The 24,894-nt window shown below is 40.1% G+C and overlaps 1 protein-coding gene across 1 annotated transcript in view; it reads right to left on the reverse strand.

Moving 5' to 3' along the window:
- LOC135440768 (tetratricopeptide repeat protein 21B-like) overlaps positions 1–24,894 on the reverse strand; it is a 79,128-nt gene that overhangs the window by 30,623 nt on the left and 23,611 nt on the right. The gene's annotated exons all lie outside the window — the stretch shown is intronic.

Genomic DNA, 24,894 nt, shown 5'->3' on the forward strand with positions numbered 1-24,894 from the left:
CTTGAAGAACTTATCACAATTGTATATCCGAATGTTTCCAGCATATTGGCAAAACCGCCAAATTGGTTATCGGAACGAGCAATTTTAACTGCAAAAAATGAAAGAGCCGCCTATATTAATGACTTGCTACTTAAATCACTTGATGGCGATCGAATTCAATATAGGTCTATCGATTCTGTTACTGACATCGATGACGCAGTTCACTACCCCGTCGAGTTTCTTAATACTTTGAACCCAGCAGGAGCTCCCCCGCATATTCCAACTCTTAAAGTCGGTGCACCTAAAATGTTATTGCGGAATCTAAATCCACCAAAATTATGCAATGGTACTCGACTGCAAGTGAAAGCTCTTCATAAAAATGTCATTGAGGCTACCGTGGTTACTGGATGTGCCAAAGGAGAATCGGTATTTTTACCAAGGATCCCGCTTATACCATCAGATCTTCCTTTTCAGTTTAAGAGACTTCAATTTCCCTTAAAAGTCTGCTTCGCAATTACAATTAACAAATCGCAAGGTCAGACTTTAAAGCTAGCTGGATTAGATCTTACAGAAGATTGCTTTACTCATGGACAGTTTTATGTAGCCTGTTCTAGAGTAAGCTCAGCTAGCAACCTTATCATTTTAGCACCTCTTGGTAAATCTGCAAATGTTGTTTGCAATGAAGTTCTTAAATGAAATGAAGAACTTTAACGTAATTACTGGTTTTATAGTATTGTTTTGAGCTAGGCATAGTTTGTTTTTGTTTCTCTCCGTAGGAAAAAAACATTTCACAAAATAATTTTCCAACAATAGTTGAATAATTTAAGCATAGTTCTATTTAGGCAAAATAAACTCTAAAAAATTTAAGTGACAATGGAGTTCTTAAATAATATGGAAAACTTTAACGTCGTTTAAAAAATATTTTTAATTTTCTGTCTTTTAAATTTACTCATTTTTCAGATCTATCTGTAAGTTAAAAAATATAGTAAAAAATGTAGCCAGCCCATCATTTTAGTCAAAACGTTTAGATATAAACTGCATTTAGGAAAATTTGTATTTTTAATGAGTTCAAATTAAATTTTGACGATTAAATAGTATAAAAATTTAAGCATAGTTTTTTGGGCTAAAGAAGTTCTAGAGCGAACTTTAATTGATGTATCTAAAATTACTCATTTTCCAGATAGATTGCAAATTAAAATTTATAACAAAAATAAATCTAGCAAGCCTATCAGTTTTGTGTAAACTGTTAGAAGATATAAATTTCATTTGGGAAAATTTGTATTTTTAATGAGTTAAAAATAATTATATTTTTAAGCCAAAGAAGTTCTAAAGGGAACTTTAATTTTTGTAACAAGGGAGTTTTTAAATAAATTGGGGAACTTTAACGTAACCATGGTGAAATTGTCTAGAATCTTTTGATATGTATTATCAATTTTTTATTCATATATACTCTTTTTTTTCAATAGATTGTAAATAAAAAAAATTACAAAAAATTAATTTAAGTTGAACAGATTAACGTTTTAATCCCATGTAGTTTTAAGTTTATTTTAAAGAAGTTTTTAAAGAAAGGTTCAGATTGTCTTTATAATAGTTTTAGAATAATCTATTTTCTAATATAGAAGATCTAAAAAAGTAAAGGGAACTTTTATGCCCATTAAGAGAAATTAATTATATGTGGGGGGATGGAGGACGGAATCGTCTCGAGTATTGAAGTAAAATTATTTTATTTTCGAGCGATTCTAGCAACTCACATACTTCCGGTCTCTTAAAACAGACCAAGTGTCCTCTGGGTAGCCCCAGCACAATTGTGTTTGGAGTGAGCTAAATGTGAGAAGGCGAAATAATCAATCTTATCAGAAATATTTGGCAACTATTTAGATCGTAAAGAACGTTTTGACAGCGAAACTCCGGGTAACATCAGATAATTAGTTCTTAAATATAGTTATGGTCGTGAAACTTCGAGTTACATTAGTAACTTTGTTTTGAGATGGAGTATTACCCGTGCAACGCCGGGTAAAAGCAGCTCAAAGTTGGACATACGAACCCGGAATAACAGCAGTACAGAAAGAGTGTTAGCGGCATCATGCTTTTTTATCTTCTCCTCTTTGAAGCGAACAGACGCTTTTTTTTGTGCTGCTCCGTTTTTTTTAATTTTAATAAAACACTGGCGTTTTTAATATTTATATATAATATATTTCTATTATTCTGTTTGCCTTCTCGGTTTATTTTTTATTTTATAGCAGGTGCATGCTTGTGGCCTGTGCATTTTATCATATAAATATAGATTCTTTTAATTTTGTGTTCTTGTGCATTTTTGATTGTGCGCTTGCGCTATTAGCTCTGTGGGTAAGCTATTGTTGTTTTTGGTTGTTTATTTTTAACTGCACATTGCCTCTCTTAGTGTTCAAGATTTCGTGAGCAAGCAAGCCTCTATAAATAAAATACTCTCTCGCACTCTCGCGCTCTCTCACCTTTTTTCAAAAAAAATCAGTCGAATTATGCGTGTCGTCCGCTGTCGTAGAAGTTCCGAAAGGGTGTCAGCTACAAATGAATTTACAGCAGCCGCTAGAAGGCTCGTCGTCCGGACTACCGCCTGTTTTAGGTACCACAGCTAATAGTGTTTCCACTGTCCTAACTGTGGCGCCTAAGCCTCTAGTCGGTGTTCCACCGAAGAGACTTATTTTTGTTTCTAGGCTTGCCCCTCACTTTTCATCAGATGATGTAAAAGCCTTTATACAGGCAAAAATTTAAGCCCCAGGTATACTGGTGGAGAAATTTAAGTTCGCTTATGAAAGGGATATTGCGTCCTTTAAAATAAGTGTTCCGCCAGCAATATTTATTAACATTTGTTGTAAGAGTTTTGGCCGGAACACTAATAGTCAAAGAATATAAGGCCAAAAAGAAAAAAAAATCGGACTCCGATATTATTACCACCTGTTTCTAGTAGCGCATCAATTTTAGTTGCTGCGTAAAAAAACCAAATTCTTCTTTCGAGCTTGCCTACCAGAATGTTAGAGGTCTTACATCTAAACTAGTTAACCTGTATTTAGATTCTCTTGCTTTTAATTTTCAAAATATCGCTTTTACTGAGAGCTGGCTGCAGCCGGACATCTCAGACTCTACAATTTTCACCTCCAAATACACCACTTACAGATGTGATTGAGCTTCCCGTATCGGAGGAGAAGTACTCATAGCTGTCGATTGTGCTCTTCCGTTGGAACGCAATGAACTTCCCATCTCAGGGATTGAGTTGGCGGCTGTGAGAGTTGTATTTGGAAGTTTTTCTATCTTTATTTCATGTTCATATATACCCCCTACATCTAACTTGTTAATTTATCAAACCCATCTTAATGCTATTAAATCTATCTCCTCCTTACTTTCTGATAGAGACCTTCTAGTAGTTCTTGGGGACTTTAATCTCCCAGATGTCGATTGGTCATCGCCATCAGACTCAAACTTTCTGTTCCGTTTGTCCTCGTCAAACGAATTTATTGATGGTCTTCATGAAATGTCCTTACGGCAGGTTAATCGTGTTCGAAATTCAAGAAACAGATCTCTTGATCTAATTTTCGTGTTGGATTCGTTCGACAGTGTTGTGCACAGGATTAATCCGCTTACGCTTCCTGAAGACCCTTTTCATCCATCTTTGGATATGGTCATTGATCTACCAGCCCGAGTCCATAGCAAGGAATCGGAATTAACTGAATGTGTCCATTGTTTTCGTAAGGCTGATTTTCATAAACTAAATGATCTCATTCTGCAAGCCGACTGGCCCCAACTGTACAATTGTGCAGACATTGATGTTGCCATTAAACTATTTTATGATACCTTGTACTCTTTTTTTGATGTCTGTGTTCCTCTTGATAACCCAGCAAGGTCTGATAGGCCTTCCTGCTTCTCAAGTGAACTTATGAGATTAAAAAATGTGAAGTTGAGCTGTTATAAAAAGTTAAAGAAATCGGGAAATCACTCTGATATCTCCCGCTATGCAGTTGCCCGATCAAACTTTTTTACTCAAAATTCCATCAGCTAAAAGGTAATCCCTTCGCCGTTGTCGCCTCCAATTTTCTCATAATCCTAAGCAATTTTTTAACTTTGTCAATTCTAACCGAAAGACATATATTTTGCCTTCTTCGGTTAAGTTTGCAGATAAGAGCGCGAATACTGATCCAGGCATAGCCGATCTGTTCGCGAACTTTTTTCAAACTACCTACTCCTCCTCTAGCTATAATAAAAATCAGCCTTATCCTTATCAGTTACAGAGGTCAAACGGCATCTTTAATCCCATTATTACAGAAAGTTCGCTTCTCAGCGACCTTATTACTATCAAGCCGGTTTACTCATCGGGCCCTGATGGTGTTCCTGCTTGTGTGCTCAGGTATTGTGCTGCAGCAATATGTAAACCTGTTTTAAAACTTTTTGAATTGTCCGTAAACACTTCATCTTTTCCGACCATTTGGAAGGAATCATACATTATCCCTCTCCATTAAAAAGTGAGTAAGCCAGATGTCGAAAACTATAGAGGTATTTCCAAATTATCCGCTATACCTAAAGCTTTTGAGAGAATAATAACATCTCAACTGCAACATTTATGTAGTTCTATCATTTCACATTCCCAGCATGGGTTCGTGAAGTGCAGGTCTACAACCACTAACCTTCTTGAGTTTACTTCGTTTGTAATCGATGGGTTTAAGAAAAGAAAGCAGACTTACGTCATCTATACTGATTTCAGTAAGGCTTTCGACTCTGTCAACCATTCCTTGCTGCTTCATAAATTATGCCTTATCGGCTTCCCAGTCAATCTCTTGAACTGGATTTCAGAGTATTTGCGTAACAGAACCCAAAAGGTTCTTTTCAGAAATTCGTTCTCTTAACGAATTCAGGTGACTTCCGGTGTTCCTCAAGGTAGTCATCTAGGACCGCTTCTCTTTATTCTTTTCATTAATGACCTTCCCTCGATACTGTCTCACTCTCGAGTACTAATGTATGCTGACGATGTGAAGTTATGCCTTGCATATAAAGATATGGCATCATGTTATCTCTTACAAGCTGACATTGATGCGTTTCAGGCTCGGTGTCTAGCCAACCTCTTAAACTTAAACTGCTCCAAATGTAAAGTAATGACTTTCTATAGAAGCCCCCCTCAATTGGTTTCTTACATCCTTGATAGCATACCGCTCGAGCGTGTTAATAGTACTCCTAATGAAGTAAATGATCTAGGTTTCATCCTTGATCATAAACTTAAATTCGATTCTCATGTTAATACCGTGGTCAATAGGGCCAGAATAGTTATGGGTTTCATCAAGCGATGGTCGAAGGAGTTTGACGATACGTACACGACAAAAACCCTTTATATATCTTTGGTACGACCTATACTTGAGTATGCCTCATGTATCTGGTCACCACAGTACTCTATCCATCAAGACAGGGTTGAATCTGTTCAGAAACAATTCTTGTTGTTTGCCCTTCGTGGTTTTTTATTGGGATCCCCGTGTGCGGTTACCGTCATATTCCAGCAGACTTCTGATGATTAACCTTCCTTCCTTAAATAATCGTAGAACCATGCTGGGTGTAATATTTATCCATAAATTAATTACTGGTGAAATCGACTCTTCTGTGTTGACTAGCCAATTAAATTTTTCTATCTCTACTAGACTAACACGTAATTTTACCCCCTTATCGCTTCAATTTTGCTCAACTAATTATGCCTTGCATGAACCGTTCAGGGCTCTCTGTGATGACTATAACAAGCATTACAGAGTATTATGCTCGGAGTCTTCACTTCCTCGTATAAAGTCTTCTATTCTAAACTATTCAGCTAGTAGATAGTATCATTTTTATTTGTAATTGTATTTGTACATATTTTTATTTTTATTTTTTTTTACTTTGCAACTCGTGTCGTACGTTACACGACTGCGCCCCTCGGTCGGTTGGGCGGGAGGTGGGATGCAGTACATTGCATCGGTATTCGCGTTAAAAAAAAAAAATACGCACTGCAGCCGGATAGCTCTTTCTATGGATGAGCAAATTTGAGGGAAAATCTGTCCAGCCGCCCAGAAAGCCATGGAGAATAATGCAGATCTCGGATAAGTAATCATAGAGAAACGCGACATACCCGAATGGTAAACCAGCAACGACGCGCTTACTCCTTTATTCGAAAAATTGAGGTCTTCATATCGCGGCACTCAGACGGGAACTATGCTTTTACCTGGAGGAGGAGAAGATGTTTCAAGTGTCTCGACGTTGGGCAAACGGCTGCACGATCCAGAAGTAAGCATGATACCTCGAACCTGTGCTTCAATTGTGGAGAAACCAGCCACTCATCGATGGAGTGCACCTGCATGCCAAAATGCATAATTTGCACAACGCACGAGCCACACCGCACACAATACCCTTAACAAAGCCTGCCCGTGGCTCATCAAAGTGTCGCAGGCAACGAGCAAAAATTAAGTGAAGTGAAATAACCTTAAACCACTGCAGAGGGGCCCAAACTATCCGAGAAGAGAATGCGGACTTCGCCATGATAGAATTTCAAAGAGTTCTCCCTTATACTGGACAACATCACGGTCGTTGCACGAGTTCGTTCGCCTGTAATCATAGCGGGTGATTTCAATGCGTGGGCATTCGTCTGAGGAAACAGCAACATGGGCGTCTCTTGGGCGTCTCTTGCAACGTCGGTAACAGGCATACGTTCAGCAAAGCGGGCAGAGGATCAGGAATCGACTTGACCTTTGCTACCCCATGCTTAGCGAGACGCGCTACATTAATGGTATCATACGCATACACGCACAACGAATACCAAGCCATATTAAGCCACTTCGACGACCAGCACAAGGCCCAGTATGCTCAGCATGATAACTCGAGCCAAAACACGCTTAGCCCCATAGCAAAAACGGTGAAGGATGCATGCAATGGAGACATGTTTACAAATCGGAGGCGAATAAACGGACCTGTTCACTGTTGAAAACAGGACATAGAGACCGCTAGAAGGGAATGTCATATAGCCAGACGACGCTACCAACGGGCACACAGGAGACACAATTGTCAGGAGATGCAGGAAGCCTACAAAGCGAAGAGGGCCGTACTTAAAATTCCATAAAGCGTAGAAAAGACGCAAAGACGTGAAAGAGCTCATGCACTGACGCCAACGCGCAAAGCTTTCGAGCAGTCCACAAATTGGTTATGGGGTGAATGTGCAGGATGCCAATGCCCACAAGCGAGGACCAGCTATGAGATATTGTCACCACGCTCTTCCCCTCTCAACCATCACTGAACATAGCCAGAACGTATATCTGAGTACCTGATTAGTCTGATCACGGACTATTTTGCAAAGCGCGTGCTCTTGTATGACACCTCTGCAAGACAGCGCCAGCACATTATAACCGGCAACGTTCCACAAGGGTCAGTCCTGAGACCTACTTTCTGGAATGTAAAGGCAGTTCTCCGTCTGGACAATCCAGTAGGAACATGCATTATTGGCTTCGCATACAACATAGCGGCTAATGGTCTAAGATTTAGCTGCCCATAAGACGAAGGCAGTATTAGTCAGCAGCTGGAAGGTAGTGGAAATAGCTACAATATGCGTCAAAAGTTGTTCCATACATTCTACGCCAGCCATCAGGTATTTGGGAGAAATGGTTGACCATCGGCTTACTTTCAAGCACCATCTAGAGCTCGTCAGACGAAAAGCGGCGAGTGCAGTAGCCAGTATGATGGATAATGGAAGGATGGTTGATCACCAGTGTGGTCAGGTCGATCATATTTGTATGCCGCATCAGTATGGGCGCCGATACTGAATAAACTCGCTTACGGCCGAAGCAGCACACCAAAGGTGCTCTCTGCGCTTCAGTTCCTACCGTACTATCTCCAAAGATGCAGCTGGGGTTCTGTCTGGAAGAAACAGAAACAGCCCCCAAACCACAAGGAGGGCTGAATTGATAGACGCTTGGCAAGCCAGGTGGAGAGCTACTGCCAATGGCAGCTGGACACGATTGCTGATCCCGGACCTACGGCCTTGGGTGAGTAGAAGGCACTGACAACCTGACAGAGACAGACCGGTTTTGCAAACACTGTGAGCGGGGCATAGAGGATGCAGAACATGTATTTTTCGTCTGTCCAAAATTCTCTGCTGAACGGGAAGAGCTAAGTCAAATTATTGGGAGACCTTTGATTGATGAGATTGCTATTAGCAGCACAGCTGCAGGGATAATCAAATCCTTGCATCGCGCTGAAACACAGCGCAATCGTCAATTATAGCTAAAAATCTAGCTGAGGCTTTTATGCCATCTCCCCCTTGAAGTGATACCCATCGGTGGTACTATAAGAGGGATACGGATAGTAGGTGGGTTTTTAATGGGTGCAAGTCCCACACTTTTGGCCTTTAACGCTTTTCCCTCCTATCCAAAAAAAAAAGATATAAATAGCACACACAAAAAAGACGCGGCGCCGCCTGCAAAGGAAAAGCTTCGATAAACGACAGGCTGAATGACGTCCTTAACATACCTGGAGTTTACTGCAGTGACCACTCAATTGTGCCCTGGAAGTAAAGTGATTGAAAAGCTTTCCAATCTCTCACTGAGAATTGTGAAAGCACCTATGCTCAAAAGCCGCAGCCAAAAATTTAGCAGTGCGTTAAGAAAATTGCGCCACTAAATAACCACAAGGCTGCAACTATTTAGCTGCACGCCACTAGCTACTACGCGTTAACGATTTGAGAAACAGCAATGACTATCCCTTCCTACAGCCACAAATGAAGGGCGTTGTATAGAGGATGTGCACTCCGGGTCCTCTGTACTATTTGGACTGTTTCAGACGATGCAGCAAGCACGATGTGCGACTTCCCCCAACGGCAGCTGGACTAAAAGCATAGTCCCGGATTTACTGCCGTGGGAGGGCAGAAAGTACGAACAAACTGATTTTTACCTGACTCAGTTAGTTACAGGATATGGATTCTTCAAAACCGCACCTCTTTAGGCTTATGCATGATACAGATCCCTTTAGCACACACTGTGTGTGGACCATAGAGGACGCAGAACACGTCTTTTTAGTCTGTCCAAGTTTCTCTGCTGAGCGGAAAGGGGCTAAGCATTTAACCCAAAATGACAATTCTTGGCCAATTTTTATCGTTCTTGTATAAACAATCATACTTGTGCACGTCCGACTAAAAAAGTTCCCTTGCACATATACCAGCGCTTACGTGCCCTTACTAACAAATACCTTATAAAATGAAACGTGTTCGTTATTTTTTACTACTCGTTCCCTCAATGGGAAGTAAAGTGAAAAATATTCAATTTGTGCACATCGTTACTTGCGCAGACATAATCACACACATTTAAATGATCTTTAGACATTAATGAGAGACCATTGAGCGCACTGAGAGTAAGCTGTTTTCTGTAGTGGAAGCGAAATAAAAATCAGTGATGCCGTTCTATGACACGGAGCATTTGGCTCTCTAACTCGCTAAGCACACAAAAACGAAGTCGGACCAAAAAATGAATAGCCACCTTCTGAAAGTGCATTTAAACTATTTTTGCTGCTCTTCTGCAACTATTTTTGCTGCTCTTCTGCAAGTAAGTTATTTTCGAAGCCAATAAATATTTTAGTCGATGTACGAAGACATTATTGGTACACTGTATAAGCAAACTCTTTTGATTAATAAAACAGTTGCTCATAATTTATATAAAGTGGTCCGATGTTGATAAGCTCTGTATTTATATGAGGAGTGAAACTAGTGAAAATAATAAATACACCGATATCTTACAAAAAAAGGTTTTCGGCTGCTGAAGTCGATCAATAAAATGTCTCCTTCTTTTCGTTACACATTTCATGATATATCTTTGCTGACTAAAAATCCAAAAATCCCAAGTTTTCTTTCATAGTTGGACTTTAAAATAAGCTCTTTCTAGCGTTGCAAATATTAATCGTAGGTTATTGGAATGTTCTCTGCTTATATTTATGTATATACATTATGATGTCGTCTAAGTTAACAGAGCATCGTTTCTCTATGTGATCATCAATAGATTTTTTTTTAATTGCTAGGTCATTACGTAGCCGAAAGTGCAGTCTGAAAAACTTAAATTTGCCGTTGCTAATGGAAAATGCATCTTTTCCTATTTCTGAGTTTTTCAGCTCGATTCAGGAAAAACCTGTTTTAAAATTAATACTAGTGAAGAATTTGTTCTCTCCAATCATATTCTGATTTAATTTTTATTATCAATTGCCATGCGAAATTTCTTTCCTAATGGTTCTTTTATTTATTTTTGAAATATCCAAATCAGATAACTATAGGGCAAGTGCAACTAATAATAATTTTATGTGGCTGTAGTTTTCTTCTTTTAAGGTAGTAATTATAGGGTTTTGAATTGACTTCTTTGACTTAAGTAGCAAAGCTTCGTTTTTTTAACAGGTTCGGCAAAGAGACCTGGGCATTCTTAAACTAATTCTTTTTAATTTGACTATTGTTTTGGTCTAAACGAGGGAGTCTAAGTTCCATAGTTGCAATGTGGGTTATGGGGAGTTTTTTATCTTATACTTTTATTTTTAAAAAACCAAAAAATATCGTGTATATAAATTAATATGTTAAAATTTTTCTGGCAAACGGTTGGCTCAAAATAACGGCGAAGGACAACGCTATTGGCCGAAGCCGTGTAAAAAGGAAAAATATCCTCAAAACACCGGATAACTAGCAATGCAGGTGGTAGTTACACTGTTCCAATCGCCTCCCTGACAAATGGGAACAGATATGCTCCACTCGCGCCGCGAAAGAAGCCTCTATCATCGATGACGACGATATGAAAGCTACCGACAAAGCTTCGCTAGCTCCAACTGAACCTTAAACTGCGAAGAAGGTCCCCAAGCCCAGGCCCATAACAGTTCCAGGAGATAACAACATCGTCGCAATGGAACAGATCCTTGACCAGGCAGTTGTTTTTAGATGCCTACGAGTTCAAGGTCTCTTCGACTGGCGCCCTGAGGATCTGCGCATAGTATTCAGACACCCACAGAGGCATTATATTTCGCAAATTGACTAAGGTCAGGGTCCAGTAAACGCACTTCTGTCTCAAGGAGGTCAGAATGTATTGCGTAGTCATAAAAAAACTAGACCTTAAGCAGGCTCCTAACAACAGGGACGCGCTTCGCTTTAGCAGGTTGGCCGTCAACAGGTACAAGTTGAGCTCCCGAGAAAGAACAAAAGCATCAGGCAATGCTATCGCTGCTATGAGTTTGACCACACTCAAAACTATTGCATCAAAAAGCCCATTAGCGGCAGGTGCGGCCAGCCCCGCTGGACGAACTCGGAGCAATAACAGGCTAAAACGGTGGCAGATCTACGATGCTCAAACTGTGAGGTTTATCCAGCTCATCCAGCTTATTATAAAGGATGCAAAGTATACCTGCAGCGCTTGAATGCCAAACAACCGGCCATCAATGTTGTCCCCCCGGTTCGACACAACCAACAGCAACCTGAACGGCGCACAAGCGTGCCAACCCCCCGTGTGCACCAGCCAGCCCACCACTACAACAATGCAGCCCCATACCTCCAGCATGGATCTCAGGGGCAAGATGCGTCCCTTGGAAGCATCCTCCAAGAAGTCCAGCAGTCGATTACAGCATCAAGGAGCTGAAGGACGCGCAAGGTCCTCCACAGCTCGGTCTTCCCACTCCCCGCAAATAATGGCTGTCCATATGCACCTCGGATCGTGGAACGCTCGCAGCATCATACAAAACGCAGACGAGGTCAAACTGTTTCTGAGAAAACATGAAATAGACATCAGCTTGTCTGAGAAATCCACCTACACGCCGGCCTGTACTTCTCCATGGAGGGATATGTTTGCTACCGTGCGGATCACCCAGCAGGTCGAGCCAGAGGAGGTGCTGCGGTGCTTGTCAAGCAGGACTTGGTGCACTAAAACTACATCAGGTGAACTCCAGCGCCACACAAATGACTGCTTTTATGGTGGGGACTCCTTTGGGCGAAATACCTGTAGCTGCAGTGTATCTACCATCAAACGTATCCTGGAGCAGAGCTGGATTCGATTCTCTCCTTGATCAGCTTAATCATAAATTCATCGTTGGGGGCGACTTTGATACCAAACACAGGCTGTGGGGAAGCTACAGAGCTGACAGCAGGGGCATTGCGCTACATGAAGCGCTCACCAGCTGCTCAGCCCAGGTCTTGGCCACCGGGACACTTACCCACTTCCCGTACAACGGACAAAGTATTTCTTCGTGCATTGACTTCTTGATATACAAGGGCATCCCCAACAGCGTAATATCAGATCGCGAAGAGTATGAGCTGTCATCCGACCATCTACCACTCCTTGCAACGGTCTCTACGTCTATTCAAAGGACCCCAAAAAAGCGAAGGCTTGTGACCCTCCAGTCGGACATACAACAGGGTCAGAAAGAAGTTGACTTTACTGAGAAGAAATGTCACAGACACTTTGCTGGATGAGCAAAAGCAAAGTCACTGCATAACGTAACAACGTGAATTGCGCTTTCCGCTTTCAATCGCTCATCCAAAAATGTAGCCAATCTATTCCAGATCGGAAGCTCGTTGACACTAGAACTCTCGTCCCACTTTACCTGAGTCACCTTGTGCAGCTTCGAAAGCATATCAGCAATATCTTGCATGTTAGCCAGCAAATGCAATGCGCGTAGGTGCGAGGTTACCTTATCTGTCAACTCGTATATATTGTCTACAGTTGCATCTCCTTTTTTGAGTCCTATAATCTCCCAAATGTGTACCTACAATAAAGGTTATTATTAAAACGAATTTTGAGAATTTCCAAATGAATTTCATAGGTGGTATCATTTATTTTCAACGAGCGAATGGTGTACAGGGTGCTACAGCTTTTCAATGGAAGTTAGGTCGACCTCGTTGACAATAACCGCGGTAAACTCGAGTAAAAATAAAATTAGGGTTGAGCAAGGCTGAACGGCGCTTGCCAAACCCATGCTGAATAGAATAGGTCTTACAAGTTGCAACAATGCGTCCTTAAACTTGCTGCGTAGCTCTCCAGAATTTATGTCGAAAGAAATTTCTTCCAAATTTATGGGAAGGTATGCAAATTCAAATTTAACTCGTCTGCCATTTCCATTTAGTATGTACGTGCACATTCTACTTAGCCGCTCATCGTCGATATCCACGCACCATATGTTAAGCCTGCCAGGTATTCCAGTTGCCTTATGACGCAATAGCACAGATCTATCTTCTTAGTGGATGATGCAGTATTGCAGTATTAGTCAAAGTGGGCGAAAAAGCACTCATCAGCAACTGTACCAGACCAAGTTTTTTTTTAACTCGATACTGGTTGCCAACACAAAAAACATTATGGCTAACCCGAACCGAAAAAGCTCATACAAATAATTTATGTCGAAAAATTACCTTTCAGCGGCATTGTATGAGATAAATCGGGTTGCAAAAGTATGTAGAAAATGCGCGCGTTCTTTTTTTTGCAAAAGACTAATAATTCAAGTACTATTTGTGTTTGATAACCATTTGGAGGATAAGATGGGAAATTCTATAACTTCAGTAGATTTTAAGCTAGGGTCACCAAATTTAGCAGGTGGTCTACTGATAAGGTGTAAGTGTTTTGTTTCCACAACTTGTCTTAATCTAGTCCCATTTCTAAATTGATTTTAAGGCATGGGTTTGGAAGGCTAGCGTAAAAGTTATAGGAGCTGGCTACATCTAGTATTGTATTTATTCAGACTATTACCTTCATTCATATCATTCCCACCAAAATTGACTAAAATTAATTTTTTTATGAATACATTTCCCAGAGTGTGGAGCAATGTGGAACAGCTGCAGCGTATCCACCGCAGCAAGTGGCGTGCGTTCATGTGCGTGTGCATGTGTGTGTTTTTTAATAGAATGACGATAGCATTTTTATATAGGTATCTCGGCCGGGGTTCAGGATATGTCCTAGTCAGGCATTCCCGATTCTTACTTGTTTTTTATTTAAGCCCTTTAAAGATACAAAATATTTGTTTTTGACATCTATTCAGATTCAAGCAACAATTAATGTTTTTATTTAAATTTCTTTTTATAAATTGATTTAATTTATATAATTTTTTATTTAAACCCTTTAAAGATATAAAATATTTGTTTTTAACTTCTTTATCATTCCAGAATAACCAAGGACTGCCTTCATTCGAGTGAGCTAGTAGTTAACACAAACAACCCATAGTGTCACAGGACGCACACATGACAAAGTAGCTGATCGGTGCAACGAACCGAACGGAGTAACCTGGCACAAACTTTAACGCACCCATGGGTGCGGCCGATATTTTCAACAAAGAGGCAAAGAATTTGTTAAAAAACGGTATCATTCGCCAATCCAGGTCACCGTTCAGCAATCCAATCTGGATAGTGAATAATAAAGGCGTTGATGACTCAGGCTCAGCCAAGCAGCGCTTGGTCATAGATTTCCGGAAGCTAAATCAAAAAACCATTGCGAATAAGTATCCGATACCACGCATCACTACGAAACTATCAAACCTTGGAAACCTTGTACTCCGAGAGCATATCGGCTAGTCTTGTTGCGTCGATTTCGACAGTGTCATAAATTTGTCCAAAAATGAATCGGAACATGTTAAGAATATAAGCTAAGTTTTAAAAGCCTCCAGCACGCCAACATGGCCAACATCCTAGCATCAGAGGATTTCATTCTCCACTACCCGGATTTTAAAAAGGCGGATTATCTAACAACAGACGCGTCGTCTTCTGGTATAAGAGCGGTATTGTCCCAACAAAAAAAAAGGCCGATCACAATGATTTCTAGAACCCTGAATGACAGGGCAATGCACTATGTAACTAACCAAAGGGAGTTGCTGACAATAGTATGGGCCTTGAATAGCTTGCGTCACTACCTCTATTGAGTCAACAACCTCAATATTTAAACGGCCCACCAGCCACTGATATACGCTGTCTCGGACAGGAACGTTAACCCGAAAATAAAGCGTAGGAAACCGTTCATCGAAGAACATGGTGCAAACATTTTTTATAAGCCAGGGAAAGAAAACCACGTGGCGGATGAAAAGATAAGAGCTCGGTATTATCCAAATCTCTAAGGTTCTGAAATCCTTGCCCTCATATACATATATACAGACGGGGAGGGCTCGATCGACTCGGCTATTGATCCTCATCAAGAATATATAAAGTTTTAGGGTTTGAAAATGCTTCCTTCTGTCTGTTAGATACATTTGAACAAATAGTTTATACCCTTTTTACCCATTTTTAATGGGTTCAGGGTATAAAAACGCGATGATGTCACACTCAACTACATTGTCAATTAAAGGTAATTTTTTCGATTTCGGTTTCATTTTCTTCACAACTCGTATCAAGTTAAAAAATAACTTAGTCTGGTAAAGTTGTTAATAAGTACTTTTTTCCCCACTTTGACTGTTAACAAACATACCACTAAGCCAATTTGAGCTCATTAAAAAACAAAATGGCAGATGCAAATTCATCTGTAATTCCGCAAGGTGACTCAGGTAAAGTGAGACGAGAGTTTTAGTGTCAAGGAGCTTTCGATCTAGGATAGATTGGCTACATTTTTGGATGAGCGATGGAAAGTGTGCAGCACGCCATGCGAATACACGATGGTCATGGTCGTGACCACTAAGAAAATCATTTGCTTCGGATGTTAGCCTATTCCGCAGCGTGTGCTAGAAAGAGGCATAAAGGCTTACACTGTCCGCTAATTGTTTACCAAACGCGAAAAATGCCTACACGCTCTTGCATGTTAGTTCCATTGACCTTGCCTTTTGCCGTTAACCCTCAGCCTCCCATTGATGCTATTAGTAGCCTTCGCCATTGTCTGTGTGAAGATCACTGCTGGAATACATATGACATGTTGTGCGCTTTTGAACTCCGGCTCCCAACTGCACTTCGGTAACACTCTATTCTCACGCCAACTTCATCTTCGAAAAATCACTGCAGTTGCGGGCAGATAATTTATCTGGATGACAGTAAACGTTTATTCGAATATACAACTAACTGACCATTCCTTTAACTTGCATGAAATATTGCTCTGCTCATCGGATCAGGCCTTTTTAACAAATTGATGTGCAGGGAGGCTCTCTCTGTGCAACAAATAACAAAGCTTCTTGCTTAAGGCAACTTTCGCTTAAGTGTTATTCTAGCTGTCCTGGTTTTCTTCATGATATTCCCGAGATTGAAATATAACATGCGACGTCACAAAGGTACTTGTTACCAAGTCAGTGCTGGTGAGCACAAAGATCGCGCTGTTTTAGCATCTATCGTTTTGACCAAGAAATCCGGAGAGACAAGTTCATTTATGATAAGAGCATGCCGCTGTCAACTCTGCCTGAAATGCGTTATGCAGTGAATTTGCTAATGCTCATCACGAAACAATTCCGGCTACATGCTGCAATCCGATGCCCTGATGGAGATTTTCGCATTTTGTGATGCCAGCCTTCGTCAAATTATTCTGGTGTTCACTACATTTATATTGGCCAATGTGATCGCTACCATTATATACTCTAGCTCCAGTGTCAGTGTTATATTTCATGCCAAAAGTTTTTCAAGTAGATGTGATGTATTGACTTACTCTTTTTTCTTGACTTATAATGTTTCGTTTACAGTGCTGATGATAGCGTTCTTGCGTTTTTGTGATTATAAGTATTTTTCTGTTGTTGTTTTCCCTAATCAGTTCAGCAATTTCGCATTCAATAGTGAAGCCCATAATGAAAGTAAATAAAGATAACTACACCAATGAAAAAGTACACAAATTGAGATACATTATAAAATGAACAAGTAAAACTGTTATTTTATAAGAATATAAAAAAATGTATGAAAAATGTTTTATGAACCGTTTTCCTTCACTTAAGGTTGTTCTTATGGATCACCCTCCCACTTATGAGAACAGTTGTTCCCAAATTAGCTTCTATTTGTTGTATTATACTGTGGCCTGCAGAATGATTTCGACGGTCTTTGATCCCTCATAGCATTGATCAGCACCCATGTGCCCATGTCACCTAAACTGCTGTGCGACTCTTCACTTGTCCATTTGACGTGCTATTTAGAGGTGGAGCGTTAACTATTTTGATATTGTAGGAGTTTTGAAAAGGTTTGGAAAGGCGTTGACTCTTTCATGTGTGAGATGGTACGTGATGCTCTGGGTTTTACAATTCCATATTCTGAAAATTTTTCAAGGGCAGTGAGGAAGAATTTCCCAGTAGTCGAGTAAATGTCGATTTCCCAAGCAAATTATGAGACTGGGGTAGCGCCGAGCTCTTATCTTTTATCTTTTCATCCGCCACGTGGTTTTTTTTCTCTGACTTGCAAAAAAATTTTTGCACCATTTTCGCGTAAAGGTTTCTGCCCAAGACGGCGAATATCAGTGGCTGGTGGGCCGTATTGAAATTGTTCACTCTATAGAGGTAGTGACGCAAGCTGTTCAAGGGCCATACTATTGTCAGCAACTCCCTTTCGTTAGTTCTAGAAATCATTGTGATTGGAATTATTTTTTGTTGGGACAATACGGCTCTTATACCAGAAGACAACGCGTCTGTTGTTAGGCTTTATAAAATCCGGGTAGTGACATCCTCTGATGCTAGGATGTTGGCCATGTTGGCGGGCTGGAGGCTTTTAAAACTTCGCTTATATTCCTAGCATGTCCCGATTCATTCATGGACAAATTTTTGACATTGTCGAAATCGACGTAACAAGTCCAGCCGATATGTTCTCGGAGTACATCGTCAATTGCCGTTGGACTGAAGCTACATCAGCGACGTTCGTCGCGGGACTGCCAGTGTAACATATTTGGGGCCCAATGTTTAAGAGAAACTCACCAACATCTTAGACATAAGCAATAAAAAGACCTGAGAGAGTTCTCAGTTGAAATTGAATGACGTGGTTTACTTGTGCTACATATTTTTCATATTTTTGCGCTTTAATCCTGCTTTTAATTCTAAATTATGCATTTTTTGTGCTTTAAAAGCTTTAATTACTTGTGCAAAGTGCTATCTGTTGTGCAGCGTTATTCTGTTAATAATTGCATTTATTGCGGCGTCAGTTGCGTGTCGTTGTTATTGTCTGTTTTGATTCTTTTGTTTTGGCGCTCCCCTGTGCATACACTTGTTTGTGCGTGTGTTCGCTGGTACATATTTCTGCTTGTGAATCACGCTCTCACAAATTTTTGCTGCTGCCTTTCCCTCCAAGCAATTTCCTTGTGTACGAATATTTTTTGAGCGTTTGCTTGCTCTATTTTTGTGCAGTATATATCGTTTCGCTTTGCGCTCTCGCAACTTGTGCTTATCTTTTAACGCCGGTAGAAAATTTGTCGTGCTGTAGGAATCCGTGCATGTTCAAGGCTGTGTGAGAATATGATGCATGCTAAATGTGCGTGATTGCGACAAGATCGCTGCCATTGCCAAGAAGGGCTGCGCCGTCTTGCGTTGGTCGTGCCCAGAATGCATCGACAAGCAAATTGAATTCTCCAGAATGTATCTCGAGTAGTTTTGACTCGAGTTGTGAGTTGCTTAGCAAATACAAATTCGATTCTCCAACCAATCGCCGGTTGGAGCCTCAATTTTTGCAGTTTCCCTCTCCGTCTGTCCAGACACCTATGCCTCTGTTGTCCCTGCCTAGCAACTTGGATTTATCTCCAATGTTGTCATTATCGCCTTCTCCGAGCAATTGTCCAAATATTACCCCTGCTGTATCCCCTGGAGAAGTCCCAGTAGGCCCTGCAGTTGAACCTGCCCCAGTCAGCGCAACTGCTTCAGCCGCGTCAGTTTCTGACCGCGTCAATTCTTGACTTTCGTCTGACACCACTTCTGAGAGTGGTAGCCTATATTGCTAGCAAATCTTCTGCTAGCGTGTCAATTACCAAATTTAATTTCTCCACTCCTCGTGAAATAGCATCTTTCAAAATTTATGATTCACATGATATGTTCCCAATCATTTGTGATCCTAAATTTTGACCATTTCTGCCCCAAAAAAGTAACTTCGTCTTCCGACCATTCATTAGCAGAATGTCAGAGGTCTCATTTCCAAAATTTTTTTAAGACTAGCACTTCCTTCGATTTGGATATAATCGCATTTTTAGAAACATGGTTAAATTCAACCATATCTGATTTTGAGGTTTTATCAAATAATTTTATTTTGCATAGATTGGACGACTCGAGGTGGTGGGGTATTAATTGCCATTAAAGCCACTTTCCAGTCAGAACTTTTCTGTTTTAGTACGCCTACTGACGCTGAGATTGTCTCAGTTTAGGTGTCTTTTCCTACAAGGATTATCTATATTACATGCTCCTATGTTCCTCCTTCTTCTGATATTCAAGTTTATATGAAACATATAACTTGTATTTAATAAATTTCTTCACACGTCCGTGATAATGACCAATTTATAGTGTTAGGTATATTCATTTTCCGAACATCTCTTGGTCATTATTCACTGCTGAAAATTATCTAGTACCCTCAGCACAGCATGACTTTATAGATTGCATGCTAAACATTTCCTAGTTTCAAATAAATTTAATTTCTAATCATTTGAATAGAACTCTTGATCTGGAATTTGTTAACGAATACCTTTTTGCTAATGTTTTCAGATCCACTCCTTTATCCCTTCCTGAGGATGTATATCATCTTACTTTAGAGGTTGCAATGTTCAATTGCAATCCTCTCATTTTGCATTTATCAGCTACCTATAAACCCCGCCGTTGCTTTCGCAAAGGAAACTATTCCTTGCTTAATAAACGTATTCATGCAACCGATTGGTGTTTTTTATATGACTCGGTTAATATGAATATTGATATTAATTTTTTTATAACACCCTGAACGCCATCTTAGATGATTGTATTGTAGTGTATATATGCCTTAAACGAACACCCTATATTCAAATATAAAGTATGCGGCACTTTGTTGCATACAATAACATTAAACAAGCCCAGAGCGACCTTATGTAATGGCTCTGGCTCATATTACGCAGCGCGGCTCACTAGCCTCTCTAGCTGACCGTTTATGCTTACGCTGCATATCCCAAGCGCCGTCTGAGCGCTTTTCATGAGCAAAATATATATGCTCACTAACACAGGCATATGCAAGCTACTCACTCTCCCTTTCTTTGTAGCTGTTAACCAATAGCAGCATAAGTATATACATGTATCCATAGGCTAAGTGCATTATAATGACTTCGAATAACATCATTCTTATGAACAATACAAAACAACACTAACGTGCTTTTATGTATCAGTTTGAAACATTTATAACTGGAACACTTACAATACTATATAAGTGGAAGATTTCATTATTACATGGCGACCGTGACAGGACCACAATTCCCTGCCTGGAGGCAGTAGAACAAAAAGACAAGAGGATAAATAAATCCCTGCCTGGAGGCAGATGACGGGATCGTGGAACGGAAAACTACAAATTACTGAGTGAGTAGAGGGGTGGTCAGAAAACTAAAATAATTAAAAGAATAGCCCACATTAAGCGGCTATTATACACAAAATCACCACCACCTGCTTGGGCAACAGCCCAAAAGTTACAGGCAGAATTCGATTTTTTAAAATCTTGCCTGATAAAAAAGAACTCCATTGACGCAACACACCACTCAATCAGTAACATATGTAAGAAACAAGTAATAATACCACCACCACCGTCTCAGATCCTAAAGATGAAACAAACAGGCCCAGCAGACTGCGAGGGACCACTCTACACCATACATTGCAAGTATACTTGGCAACTGAAGGAGACCAGCACCGGCCCCGCTAGCCAGTAAAGCTGGCAAACATCAACCTGTGCGAAGACCAGCACCGGTACCGCCAGCGCAACAAGCTGTGCCATCGAGACAAGTGCGAGAGGCACACCGCCACTTGTGTCAACGAGGGAGCATCAGCGTGCCACATCCGGCGACGCCCAGCTGATGCAGCGGACAAGCGACGCAGTAATAGATTATAATATAGATACATACAATTTGTAAAATTGAGCGGAATCATTTCCGCCCGATTAGAAGCATAGCCCGTAAAGCTATGCGATACGATAGGTAGGATTCTGTAAAAACAGTAATTATCCTATGTATGAGGAAAACAAAAGAAGTAAAATAAATAATGTAAATCGAAATAAGCCATATATATGGCATAAAATCCTCTATCAGCATAGAAAACATACCCATAATGGGTTTAGACGATACCAAAACAGTGGACTCCACTGCAAATGTAATAAATAAAGTTGAAGTTGATACTCCAGATCAGAAGCTAATTGTAACATTATTAATAATAATAGTAATTATCATGTGCACATATATGTTTTATAAAATTTATAAATTGCACAACAAATGTTTAAAATAAATATATATTAGCAGAGCAAATGATCTGGATAAAATATAAAAAGATAAAAAGAAGAAAGACACGAGATATATAAAGAATCATGTTATATTATATATTAATACAATAATAAATTAAATTAAAAAAAAAAAAAAAATTTATTAATTGACAGGCTGTTTTTTTGCATAATGCATTATGGAATGGCAACATATTTTGGCCACAATAAATGAAATTTAAGAAAATAATATAAGTGTCTATCTCAGAATAAAATTGTTCAGGCGGTGTTTCAAACTTTTTGATAAGTCTAAGATCAAATTTGATAACAATAAAAGGGAAGTATAATTTGGATATATCTATACTGACAATCCTAAATACCCCTTTGACAATCGAAACTGGTGAAGAGCCGGAAGTGATAGAATCAGCAAGCAACTCTGACACCGAAATAAAAGAAAAAGAACTACACGATCTAACAATACCAGCGGTATTAACCGAATTGGTAGAAGAAGAGTTTTCAGATTCTGATACAAACCTCGGTATAGCAGAACAAAAGGCCGATGCCTCAACCACCATAAGGACATAAGAGAAATATCGAGTGCAGTACTGGAATTCGATAGACAGAAAATCCATCTACAAAGTGCATGTTCTCCACTTGAAGCGAACAGACGTGTTTTTTTGTGCTCTCCGTTTTGTTTTTGATTTAATAAAACACCTGCGTTTTAATTATTTATATTTTATATATTTCTACTATTCTGTTCGCCTTCTCGGTTTATTTTTTATTTATCGCGAGTGCATGCTTGTGGTCTGTGCATTTTTGTTATTTAAATATTGTTTCTTTTAAACTTGTGTTCTTGTGCATTTTTGTTTGTGCGCTTGCGCTATTAGCTCTGTGGGTAAGCTTCTTGTTGTTGTTTGTTGTTTATGTTTAACTGCACATCGCCTCTCTGGTGTGCAAGATTTCGTGGGCAAGCAAGCAATCTATAAATAGACTACTCTCGCACTCTCGCGCTCTCTCACCTTTTTTTTCAACTTGCGTTTTGATCTTTTTCTACTTTCTGCCCCTTGTTGGTGCTCCATACGCTATTAATCTTATCTAAATAACTGTCTTTTTACATTTGGCGTCGTTATTACAGTAGAGACCCAAAAAATGGACCATAAAATTGTCTGTTTTATAAAAACTTGCCAAAAGCCAATTACGGCAAGTCAATCCAGCATACCTTGTTGGCTGTGTGATAATGTCGTGCACTGGTCTTGTGGGGGATGCTGTTGCCAAACAAAATGGTTTGCACTATAGTTGCGACTCGTGTAGGGAGATTGATGGTGAAATGCGGGCGTTTATGCGTCAGACCAGGAGTGGCTTTAGGGGTCCGATTGTTGGTTTTCGTAAACTTAACGATCAGCTCACAGCCCTGGACACCCAATTTAATAGCCTTAAACTGTTAGATGAGTCTCCGGGGCCTAAAAAGCCCACTCCTTGTGATCTGCCGTTGCCTAATACCCTTCAGCCTCCGACTGCTATTCAGCAGCCTACTACCCCGATTACACAGCAGCTCATCTCGTTTGTTACTCCGGTAGCTGTGAGGTCTGCTGTTGACACTGATTCTGTCCCGAAAAGTGTGACATCGGCACGAGAAAAACCAGTCGAATTATCCGTGTCGTCCGCTGTCGTGGGTGTTCCGAAAGGGCGACAGCAACAATTAAATTTACAACAGCCGCTAGAAGGCTCGTCGTCCGGACTACCGGCTGTTTTAGGTACCATAGTTAATAGTGTTCCCACTGTCCTACCTGTGGCGCCTAAGCCTCTAGTCGGTGTTCCACCGAAGAGACTTATTTTTGTTTCTAGGCTTGCCCCTCACTTTTCATCAGATGATGTAAAAGCCTTTATACAGGCAAAAATTTAAGCCCCAGGTATACTTGTGGAGAAATTTAAGTTCGCTTATGAAAGGGATATTGCGTCCTTTAAAATAAGTGTTCCGCCAGCAATATTTACTGATATTTGTTGTTTTGGCCGGAGCACTTAATAGTAAGAGAATATAAGGCCAAAAAGAAAAATCGAACTCCGATTTTATTACCACCTATTTCTAATGGCGCATCAACTTTAGTTGCTGCGTCAAAAAACTAATTCCATCTTTCGAGCTAAACTGTATTTAGACTCTCTTGCTTTTAATTTTCAAGTTATCGCTTTTACTGAGACCTGGCTGAAGCCGGAAATCTCAGACTCTTCAATTTTTACCTCCAAATACACCACTTACAGATGCGATCGAGCTTCCCGTATCGGAGGAGGAGTACTTATAGCTGTCGAGTCTGCTCTTTCATCGGAACGCATTGATCTTCCCATCTCAGAGATTGAGTTGGTGGCTGTAAGAGTTGTATTTGGTAATTTTTCTATCTTTATTACATGTTCAAATTTATCTCCTCTATCTAATTTGTCTACCTATCAAGCCCATCTTAATGCTATTAAATCTATCTCCTCCCTACTTTCTGATAGAGACCTTTTAGTAGTTCTTGGGGACTTTAATCTTCCTATTGTCGAGTGGTCATCGCCATCAGACTCAAACTTTCTGTTGCCGTCATCGTCAAACGAATTTATTGATGGTCTACATGAAATGTCCTTACGGCAGGTTAATCGTGTGCGCAATTCAAGAAACAGATCTCTTGATCTAATTTTCGTGTTAGATTCGTTCAACAGTGTTGTGCACAGGATCAATCCGCTTACACTTCCTGAAGACCCTTTTCATCCAACTCTGGAAATGGTCATTGATTTACCAGCCCGAGTCCCCATCAAGGAATCGGAATCCCTGGTTCTCAAATGAACTGATGATGTTAAAAACGTGAGGTCGAGGTGTTATAAAAAGTTGAAGAAATCGGGAAATCACTCTGATTTCTCCCGCTATGCAGTTTCCCGATCAAATTTTTCCACCCAAAATTCCATCTGCTATAAGAATTACCTTCGGCGTTGTCGCCTTCAATTTTCACATAATCCTAAGCAATTTTTTAACTTTGTCAATTCTAAACGAAAGACATCTACTTTGCCTTCTTCGGTTAAGTTTGCAGATGAGAGCGCGAACAGTGATCCAGGCATAGCCGACCTGTTCGCAAACTTTTTTCAGACTACCTACTCCTCCTTTAGGTATAATAAAAATCAGCCTTATCCTTATCAGTTACAGAGGTCAAACTGCATCTTTAATCCCATTATTACAGAAAGTTCGCTTCTTAGCGACCTTAACACTATCAAGCCGGTTTACTCACCGGGATGGTGTTGGTGTTCCTGCTTGCGTGCTTAGATACTGCGCTGCAGCATTATGTAAACCTGTTTTAAAACTTTTTGAATTGTCCGTAAACACTTCATCTTTTCCGACCATTTGGAAGGAATCATACATTATCCCTCTCCATAAGAAAGGGAGTAAGTCCGATGTCGGAAACTATAGAGGTATTTCCAAATTATCCGCTATACCTAAAGCTTTTGAGAGAATTATAACATCTCAACTGCAGCATTTATGTAGTTCTATTATTTCACCTTCCCAGCATGGGTTCGTGAAGCGCAGATCTACAACCACTAACCTTCTTGAGTCTACTTCGTTTGTAATTGATGGGTTTAAGAAAAGAAAGCAGACT

This window comes from Drosophila montana, unplaced genomic scaffold (assembly GCF_035044405.1).
Source record: "Drosophila montana isolate Dmon_TW-CO22-7 unplaced genomic scaffold, ASM3504440v1 contig_1638_1, whole genome shotgun sequence".
NCBI classification, from domain to species: Eukaryota; Metazoa; Arthropoda; class Insecta; order Diptera; family Drosophilidae; genus Drosophila; species Drosophila montana.